The following is a 10796-nucleotide window of genomic DNA, read 5'->3' as shown; positions in this document are numbered from 1 at the left end:
AAGTCTCATCCCCTGTAGATGGGAATGCAAACTGGTACAATCACTTTGGAAGACAGTTGGCAATTTCTTGCAGAACTAAACATATTCTACCTTATAACCCTGTAATCACATTCCTATTTAACCAAATTATTTGAAAACTGTGTTCACACAACTTATTTACAACACTTTATAAAATCACCAAAAGCTAGAAATTATCAAGATGTCCTTCAATATCCAAATTATTAAACAAATTGCAGTATATCTATACAATGGAATAATATGTAGTGATAAGAAATAAACTATGAAAAGACAGGAAATTAAATACTTAAAGAAGTAAGTCTGAAAGCTATACACGATTTGATTCCAACTATATGATGTTTTGGAAAAGGCAAAACTATAGAGATAGTGAAAATACAAGTGGTTGCTCCTGCTTCCAACTCAGTTCAGTTCAGTTGCTCAGTCATGTCTGACTCTTTATGACTCCATGAACCCCAGCACACCAGGCCTCCCTGTCCATCACCAACTCCCGGAGTCCATCCAAATCCATGTCCATTGAGTCGGTGATGCCATCCAACCATCTCATCCTATGTTGTCCCCTTCTCCTCCTGCCCTCAATCTTCCCCAGCATCAGGGTCTTTTCAAATGAGTCAGTTCTTCACATCAGGTGGCCAAAGTATTGGAGTTGCAGCTTCAGCATCAGTCCTTCCAATGAACACCCAGGACTGATCTCCTTTAGGATGGACTGGTTGGATCTTCTTGCAGTTCAAGGGACCCTCAAGAGTCTTCTCCAACACCACACTTCAAAAGCATCAATTCTTTGGTATTCAGCTTTCTTTATAGTCCAGCTCTCACATCCATACATGACCACTGGAAAAACCATAGCCTTGACTAGACGGACCTTTGTTGGCAAAGTAATGTCTCTGCTTTTAAATATGCTGTCCAGGTTGGTCATAACTTTCCTTCCAAGGAGTAAGCATCTTTTAATTTCATGGTTGTAATCACCATCTGCAGTGATTTTGGAGCCCAGAAAAATAAAGTCTGACAGTGTTTCCACTGTTTCCCCATCTATTTGCCATGAAGTGATGGGACCAGATGCCATGATCTTAGTTTTCTGAATGTTAAGCTTTAAGCCAACTTTTTCACTCTCCTCTTTCACTTTCATCAAGAGGCTCTTTAGTTCTTCTTCACTTTCTGCCATAAGGGTGGTGTCCTCTGCATATCTGAGGTTATTGATATTTCTCCTGGCAATCTTGATTCCAACTTGTGCTTCTTCCAGCCCAGCGTTTCTCATGATGTACTCTGCATAGAAGTTAAATAAGCAGGGTGAAAATATACAGCCTTGACATACTCCTTTCCCGATTTGGAACCAGTCTGTTGTTCCATGTCCAGTTCTAACTGTTGCTTCCTGACCTGCACACAGGTTTCTCAAGAGGCAGGTCAGGTGGTCTGGTATTCCCATCTATTTCAGAATTTTCCAGTTTATTGTGATCCACATAGTAGCTTCCAACTCAAGATCAACCAAAAAAGTTAAATATGCAACTGCCCCCACAAGCCAATCAGTAACACGACTCACTTTTTATTAGCTGGTCCACCTCCAGCTTTCCGATGGCAACAGCATCCACAAAGTCACAACTAAAGCCCTCCCCTTTCCTCGTTATGGAACTTTCCCACTTCTCTACCTGCCTTTGAGTCTGTGCAAGTCATGCACTGACCCTTGCAATACCAGGCTTGGAATAAAGAACCTCTGTGTGTTCTCATATGGGTGGTCTTCGTTTATGTTCACATTGGCAAGAACGTTAACATCCCTTCCCCTGACACCCCTTCCCCGCTGCCTTCACTCTAGTTGTTCTGCCCATTCTGGCAGAAGGGATGCATCAACTCAGAATTACAGAGATGAAAGCACAGTAGATGTGTTTAAAGTACAGATACTCTGTGTGTCCAGCAGTTTACAATGATTCTAGTAACTAGCCTCTCTTTTCATTAACACTATAGCACTGCCAGCTTGTGTAGGAGACAGATTCAGTACACCTGCTGAGAGTGACTCATGGCCAATCCACAGTTACATGCACAACAAGGATCCCCCACACATCCCATGACCCCAAGGTGGAGGGGAGAGGTCAACAGCAGGCCAACCCCCTCCCCCATCCATGATGCTATTACACTAAGTTCTGAGGATTCAGGGCACTCTTCAGAGCAAGAATCCCCAGGGGCCTCCACATGGAGTTTTTTCTAGTTGGAGGATAACTGCTTGACAATAGTGTCAGTTTCCACTAAACATCAGTATGAATCATCATAGATATAATTATGCCCCCTCCCTCTTGAACGTCTCTCCCACCTCCCACCCCAATCTACCCCTCCAGGATGTCACGGAGCACTGGTTTGAGCTCCCTGAATCATACAGAAAATTTCCGCTATCTATTTTACATATGGTAATGTATATGTAATGTATATGAGGTAATGTATATGAGGTTTTTTTGCCCAGTGTCCTGAGCTTAAAATAGCAGGCCTGTCCTGGGTGGACATCTCTGGAGCTTTGCCGCTGTAACTAATCAGCACCTGTCTCCTGCCCAGCCATGCCCACCCTCACTCTTCCACTCCTGGGCTCTCACTTTGAGCCCTCAACTGCTTCTAAGGACCTGCAGGGCACCAATAAACACTTAGCAGTAACCACCCAACTCTGTCACCTTTGAAAGCTTTGTGTTCCCCCAGTCTTTCAAATACCCTAATGGTTGCATCCTTGAGGGCATTGATTTCCCAGGTCACTTTTGGTGAAATCATTAGCAGGTGGGCTATCACCAAGTAAGTGTCAGGGATTATTTTGCCTTGCAAACCATTCAGAGTGGTGTCCATTTCACCGGCAAGGTCACAAGTATATCAGTTCCCAAACCTCATCTCACCAGCTTTTCTCTTATACTCCTTTTGCTAAGCAAATCTAAGAGCAGATGCCAAAATGGAAGAGAAAACATTGATTAAGTGGGGGTGGCAGGAGGGTCGTCATGATGAGCAAAGGGCTGAGAGCTGGAAGAGCAGGAAGACAACCTTCTAACAATCTTGGACAGAAGAGGGGAGGGGCTTGGATTGCAAGAATCTGTGACTATGGCAAGAATCAAGCCAGTGACAACACCTTAGAGAAAGAGCTTTGTGTTATAGCAGCCTTTCTTTCCCTCCAAATAAACACACGATTTTTGCCTTTAAGACTTGAGAACGTTATGGTGACAACTTTGATCCCACAGGACTTGCACATATAGTGTGATGATCAGATTCCTAGCAGAGGAAGAGCCCATCCAGAGACCCTGGAGTAATCAAAACTGTATGACCTCTCAAACTGTGGAGTTCTATTGCTTTCCCCCTCAATGGGGAGGGTGTTTGTTATTATGTGTTTCTGCCATAAAATAAATACAATATAGAGAGCCAACAGTGCGGACGTGAAGAGAGCGCAGGAGAGTTCAGATTTTCCACAAATGTTAGAGTTTCTATGAGCACGAAGGTAAATTTTTTTCTCAACCAAAGTCTTAGCAGCAGGTAGAGGCAGGCGGTGATCTCAACCCACCACCAACCCCAAGTCTTCAAAATCCATCCTACTGAGAAGTGACTCTGACAGATTCCAGTTCCTGGGTCAGGCCCCCAGAGTGCAGCCGAGTTCACTGGAAAATGATGCTGCACAGCCAGGCTGTCTGCCACAGCCCTCAGGCCCTGCCGGACTCCTCTTTCATTGCATTCAATATTGATTTTGATTTTAAGAAATAAGATAAAATATTGATTTCAAATTTAAGGGAAAGGGCATATTATGAAATGAATCTCTTCTGGCAAAGCCTGGCAAGGTGGTGTTCTCCCTCACCATGGTGAGCAATAAATTCAGCTTTGTCTTATCAAAAGCCTTTGTTGTAATGTCAGGGGAGCCAACTAGCTAGAGTGGAGTGGCACCAAATTCTTTACCATCTGAGACACCAGGGAAGCCTGATAATATTTACAGAGGGAAGGAATTTAGAAACTAATAATTTGGAAGATTCAAGTAGCAAGGGATACACAGCTCAGCAACATCGTAACAATGATGGACACTCTGATGTTAAGGCAACCAGTGCAGGAAATACATAATTATAAGTGAAGAAAAGCAAATTCACTGGGTGTTCATATGTGTCTGTGTTTAGGAAAAAATAAATAGAACGTGGACCATATTATGTTATCTAACAAATGACCAAAAACTCTTAACCCTCCACATGACATAGGGAAGACTTGGCATTGTAGACTCAGAGAAGCTACACAGATAAACCAGACATGGAATATGCCAAATGTTGTGATTAAATCTTAGTGATTCACGGTTCTTAGACATTTGCTTTAGTGCTTGGCCTTTGTCCTTTGTTCTTTGGCAAGAGTGCAGAGGCAAGGGTGGGAGGGAGGAAGCCATAGGACAGGCTGCTTGATAATATTACAAAACTTCACGGAAGAGTGCTCCAAAAGCTTGAAAGAGCAGGAAGATGTCCAAGTGAATAATAAAGAATGATTTTTTTTTCCTTTCTGTGCTCTTCAATGGTAAACAAATACATCTGCATTTCTCACTCTATTCACCATTCTATTCTCTCTTGAACTACTTTTGCTTCAACCTTCTAAAGGGCTGGATGTGTTCATAGTCCTTAAAATTATTCTTGAATAAAATCCAGTCAGAGACTATATGGTGCATATGGTGTGGGTTTGGAGTGAGAAAGCATGAGTCAGAGACACTTGTAAGACACTGAAAGGTACTTTTAAGGCAGATGACTAACAAAAGCAATCAGGACTAAGAGAAATTAGAAAGATTCACTAAGTAAGGAAAAGATAAGAATCAATGATTAATAAGAATTTGGAATAGTATATAGAAGGCAAGGTAACTATAATTGTTATAAGGGGGTGACACAGGATGAGATGGTTGGATGGCATCATCGACTCAATAGACACAAGTTTGAGCAAACTCTGGGAGACAGAGAAGGACAGCGAAGCCTGGCATGCTGCAGCCCATGGGTCAGATGCACGGGTCAGCCATAACGAGTCAGCCACATCTTAGCAACTGAACAGTAACAAAGTAAGTAGAAAGTAAAATTGGGAAAGGAAAAATATTACTATCACCATGAAGTGTGGGTATGTTGTAGAAACAGAGAAATGACTTATGAAACAATCCAAAGGTACATAGTAAGTATAATTTAATGTGATAGAGCATCCAATCTGAAATAAGATTGTAGAATATGATTTTGGAATCTAATAAAACGATATATTTCTGTCAAGGCTATGTTTGGAGTACTTAGAAGAAAATGTGAATGTTATTCATTGCTCACTGCCATTCTTTGGAGAATAGTAAAGTAGTGATGAAAACTAAAGCACCAGGCGATGGAATGGCAAAACTATGATAAGAGAACCAAAAAGTGGGGGAAAAGGAGAGAATTTATCCACTTGATCTCACCTGCCAGTGGCGTAGGGATGGGTTGCACAGGCAAGGAGGTCACCAGGTGGCATTAATAGAAAAGCCTCTTGCCATGTCTTGGTCCATTTGGACATCTGTAATAAAATACCATAGATTAGGTGACTTTTTTTTTTTAATTTTTTTTTATTTTTATTTTTCAGTGGGTTTTGTCATACATTGATATGAATCAACCATAGAGTTACACGTATTCCCCATCCTGGCCCCCATCCCACCTCCCTCTCCACCCGATTCCTCTGGGTCTTCCCAGCCCACCAGGCCCAAGCACTTGACTCATGCCTCCCACCTGGGCTGGTGGTCTGTTTCACCATAGATAATACACATGTTGTTCTTTCGAAACATAAAAATATGGAATGCTTCACGAATTTGCGTGTCATCCTTGCACAGGGGCCATGCTAATCTTCTCTGTATCGTTAGATTGGGTGACTTATAAACAACAGAATTTTATTCCTCATAGTTCTAGAGACTGGGAAGCCCCAGATGCAAGTATCAGTTTTTAGGACTTGTTTCCTGGTTTATAGACAACAGTCATCTTCTCCATGTCCTCACATGAAGGAAGGGATGAGGAAGCAATCTGAAGTCTCTTTTATAAGGGCACGAATTTCATTCACTTTGACCTAATCAAGCTGCAAACCTTGGGGATTTGATTTCAACATATGAATATTTAGAGGACACCAACAGTGCATGGCATGCAGGAGGCAGAAAACTGAAGGTGCAGGCTGAAGAGCTGAAATGGAATGTATGAGGATCTGAAGTGGTATCAAGAAAAGTGGATGCAACAATATTGAAAGCCAAGATATAGGATGAAAGCACCAAGGTTGTGAAAGAATAAACTCAATGTCAGGCCACTCCAGTGTGCCGGGGCCAGAAAGATAAGGAGCACAAGTGGCAGAGAGGCTACAGATGGGAAGGTAGGATGAAAGCCAGGACAGGGAGACATTCCAGAAATGAAATTAAAGAAGGAATTCAGGAGGAGACAGATCATCTATGTCAAATGCAGCTGAGAGATCAACTGAGAGTAGAACGATGATAGAGCAACCATGTGAAGCTTATTGGTGACTTTGTCGGGGGCAGCAAAGAGCCTACTTGGAGTTCAAGCCTGAAAAGGAGGGGAGGAATTTGGAGAAGGGATTACAGGTAACTCTTTCCAAGAGTTTTACCTCAAGGGGGATAAAAGTGGGAGAGTAGCTGACAAAAAGATGTGAGATAAAAGGAGCTTCATTTTTTAAGAACAGGGAAATGAAAACTTGTTTGTGTGCTTATGAGACTAACCCAGAAGAAAGAGACAGGTTAACAGTGCAAAAGAGGAGAAAACTGCTACAGGAATGGCACTGAGTAAAGGGGATATACGCTAGCATCTGGGGGGAGGAGCTGCAGGGACTGTGGCTCCATGTCCACTGGAGATGGGGCAGAGTATACATTAAGAAGGCAGGCAGTTAACCATGGTGGAGCAGGTGAAGTTCCCTCTGGATTACTTCAATTTTCTTAGAGACCTAGAAAACAAAGTCATGAGCTGAGAATGCATGCATGCAGAAGAGAAGGTACTGGAGGCTCAAGGAAAAAGGAGATGTAGAAAATAATCCTACAGGAGAGAAGAGGAAATGAAATGCAGCAGGGACAAGTACATGATAGGGATAGCACTCAGAGCCCATGGAAGGGATGATGTGGGGCTTATGCGCCAGACTCTGTAGTGAGAGAGACTGAATAAGAACCTAGCCTCCATCAATTTCCACCTATGTTATCTGGGCAAGTCAGCTAACCTCTCTCTCTAACCCTCCCTTTCCTGCTCCGTAAATTAATGTGCTAAGTTGCTGCAGTCATGTCTGACTCTCTGTGACCCCATGGACTATAGCCCACCAGGCTCCTCTATCCATGGAATTCTCCAGGCAAGAATACTGGAGTGGGTTGCCAATTAGGCATAATAATAATATTGATATTTTCTCACAGAAAAGAGGATTCACTGATTAGATGGATGGATGGAGAGACAGACAGACAGAGAGATGGACAGGTAGAGATAGACAGCATAGAAATGTGCCTGAAACCAAGTTTTACATGAAATCTGTTATCTGTCCTGATGTTAATGACCATGGATTTAAATTCAAGATAAACACCAAAAATCAACAACTATCAAATTCACTTAACTCCCTCTTCTTTCACCACGAAATACAATTAGTTACCAAGTCTTGTCAATTCTGTTTTTTTTGTTTTTGTTTTTTTTAAATTTTTGGCTACACCATGAGGTTTGTGGGATCTTAGTTCCCCCACCAGGGATCGAACTGTCAACCTTGGTGGTAAAAGCACAGAGTTCTCACTACAGGACTGCCAGGGAATTCAAGTCTTGTTAATTTAAAAAAGGAAACTTTAAGGTATAATTTTGCATCATATAAAATTACTGATGTTCAATTGCTGATTTTCTACAAATAAATATATATAGTTCAACTTACTATGTTCCCTAACTTGTGTCAGACCAACTTTAGATAAAGGACCCAAACCCTCACAGACCGTAAAATTTTTGTTCTGCTTTGTTGGAAAAAGTGAAACTGAAAATGATAGTCACTTAGTGGTGTCTGACTCTTTGTGACTCCATGGATTGTAGCCAGCCAGGCTTCTCTGTCCATGAAATTCTCCAGGCAAGAATACTGGAGAGGGTAGACATTCCCTTCTCCGGGGATCTTCCCGACCCAGGGATTGAACACAGGTCTCCTGCAATGCAGGCAGATTCTTTACTGTCTGAACCACCAGGGGCATTTACTGGGAAGTTCCTTCAAATGCCAGAATATATCTGCCTTTCCATATCTTTTTCTGAATCTATTCCTATTCTATTCTAGAACTTTAGGACACACTCACACACACACATGCATGTATATCCCTTTTAAAAACTTTCTTTTTAAAACAATCACTGGCAAAAGATATTTTTCTAAATTGAAGGAAAAGGCATCTTAGCCAGTCAGGAGATAAATGAGTGATGAACTCTCAGCAACTGAAAGCAAAGTGATGGATCCCCTGAGTAGATAAAGATTAGTTGAGCCCTGGAGGGAGGAAAGGATGCTTTAGCAGGGTCCACCAGTGCACCTTACCTGAAACAGATTTCCCAGAAAAATATCATGAAGATGAAAGATAAAGCAAAACCCAAGAGGCAAACACACTGAAAACAATAACAACCAAACAAACCCTCTAAAAAGTCAACTCTCATTAAAAAAAACAAAAACAAAAACACAGGAACCTCAAGCCTGAGACAAAATGACTTGATTGTTTTTTCTTCAGTATATAATGCAGTGTGTTTCACTCAGTCAAACATGCATTCCATCCTGAAAACTTCCAAGATAACCACAGTTACTTCAGATTGAACACTGAGTCAATTTTAAAAAAGATTCTCAATTCTTCTGAGCAGGTTTATAAACCTGTTGCATAGTAATTTACTTTAAAAAATGTGTTTACAGTTTCTAAAGAGCTGAAAACATCATTTACATTCAATCTGCTGCTTGGGTGGTAAGTGAGACTGTGTTTGTGGTCGCTCCAAGCAACCTTCCTTTTTTAACCAGAGAGAATGCCCAGCAGATGATCAGGCTGCAAGGTCTCCCTCGACTCCATGCCGGAGGAAAGCATCTAACAAACAATATCAACTTTGAAATATAAACTTCCACCCATGTTTACACAGGGACAATTTTATTTTCTAACTTAAAATAGCAAAAGTAAGTTGTATCTACAAGAGGAATTCACTGCCCAACTATTTCATTTTGCAGCTGAGATGCGAAGATGCATAATGAATATGGAATTAATGTGATTTCTACACATTTTAATTGCCAAATTCAAGTTGAGTGAACTGTATTAATCAAAACGCAAGGAGTTTCAGTAACCCTTGGCTTAATCCATATTTAACAAGTATTGACAGGCTTTTTTTTTCTTTTTCTTCTAGGAAGGCAATAATCACACACCATCTGCTGCCAGTTAAATGGAACTAATTCAATTGTTAAATTACAAATGTAAGGGACTGAGTTATAAATATGTTTGATTAAAATAGATGCTGGGCAGATTTCTTTTGGTAGTGGCTGGTGCAGCCAACTCTCAATCACTTGAAAAGTGGAAAATTTGTCCTCTTTCCTTCTTTCTTTCCCGCTCATGCTTTGCAGTTTCAATGTATGAGCACTTTTGTCCAAGAATGAGCAGAACAAGAAGTGATGAATATACATGCGTCCCTTCTTGGTCTATGACTCCACATAAAAGCAGTAACACCACTTCTTGTTTTAAGCAACAACAACAAAAAAATGACCAAAACCCTGTACTCCTAATGGTAACTATAAAACAGTATTTTTCTTTGTGCTGTACATTCAGATTCATGAACTTCTAGACTTAAACATTTAGCCAACAAAATCATTATTAGTCACTGCTTAATCCATTCAAATCTCTGAGTCTATTTATGGAATTTATATTCTCCAACTTATAAAAATATCAAGGAATTTTAGTTTATGTAACTAAATTAGTTTATGGCAGATGGTCTCTCTGCTTCCTAAGCTACCTGATATAAGGATGAAAGAAAAAAAGATATAGATGCAAAAGTACAAAGAGATGAGGAAAGAAGATGACAGCAGAAATGAGATGAACAAATTTTGAAAGACGGAAAGTAGATGGAGAAGTTGTCAAGGGCTTAGCAGAGGTGGGGGAAAAACAAGTTATGTCTCACAGGAGCCTGAGGATCTCAGCCCCTGGAGGCACCAATGCCTTGGAAAGCAGAGTAGAGTTGAAGGAATGAAAATTAGACTTTATTAAAAGCTGGAATACAAGTCTTAGATGCTCAGCTCTCTCCCTAACCCAGCACAGCCAGGCCACTGTCATCGATTCTAGTCCTCTCTCTCATTGCAACTAGAGAAAGCCCACATATAGCAACAAAGACCCAGCGCAGCCAAAATAAGTAAATTAAAAAGTAAAAAGAGTGCATATAGGTATATAATTGAGTCACTGAGATGTACAACAGAGACTGGCACAACATCGAAATCAACTGTACTTCAACAACAACAACAAAAATTTTTTTAATCATATAGATCCATGCTCATCTTTTCATACCACTTTAGATTTTTCAGAATAGTCATAATTTCAAATATTTAATCTCACTACCCTGATAAGAAAGCTTATGCTTTTCAGATAATGTGACCTAATTTTCTGCTTGAAAACTATTGTTACTCTGTATGTTTAACTGGGCTTCTCTAGGGGCTCAGTGGTAAAGCATCTGCTTGCCAATGCAGGAGATGTGGGTTCAATCCCTGGGTCAGGAAGATCCCCTGAAGAAGGAAATGGCAACCCACTACAATACTTTTGCCTGGGAAATTCCATAGACAAAGGAGCCTGGCGGGCTACAGTCCACAGGGTTCAA

At 41.0% G+C, this 10796-nt stretch overlaps 1 non-coding gene across 1 annotated transcript; it reads right to left on the bottom strand.

Annotated features, from left to right (window-relative positions):
* Positions 1–5770: 5770 nt before the first annotated feature.
* Positions 5771–5876, bottom strand: LOC136162114 (U6 spliceosomal RNA). The gene has a single exon (XR_010661961.1). It is a non-coding gene; the product is annotated as a U6 spliceosomal RNA (small nuclear RNA).
* Between the last annotated feature and the right edge of the window lie 4920 nt (positions 5877–10796).

This window comes from Muntiacus reevesi, chromosome 2, assembly GCF_963930625.1.
Source record: "Muntiacus reevesi chromosome 2, mMunRee1.1, whole genome shotgun sequence".
NCBI classification, from domain to species: domain Eukaryota; kingdom Metazoa; phylum Chordata; class Mammalia; order Artiodactyla; family Cervidae; genus Muntiacus; species Muntiacus reevesi.
The sequence above is the reverse complement of the archived record's forward strand: the minus strand, read 5'-3'. Positions and strand labels throughout refer to the sequence as shown.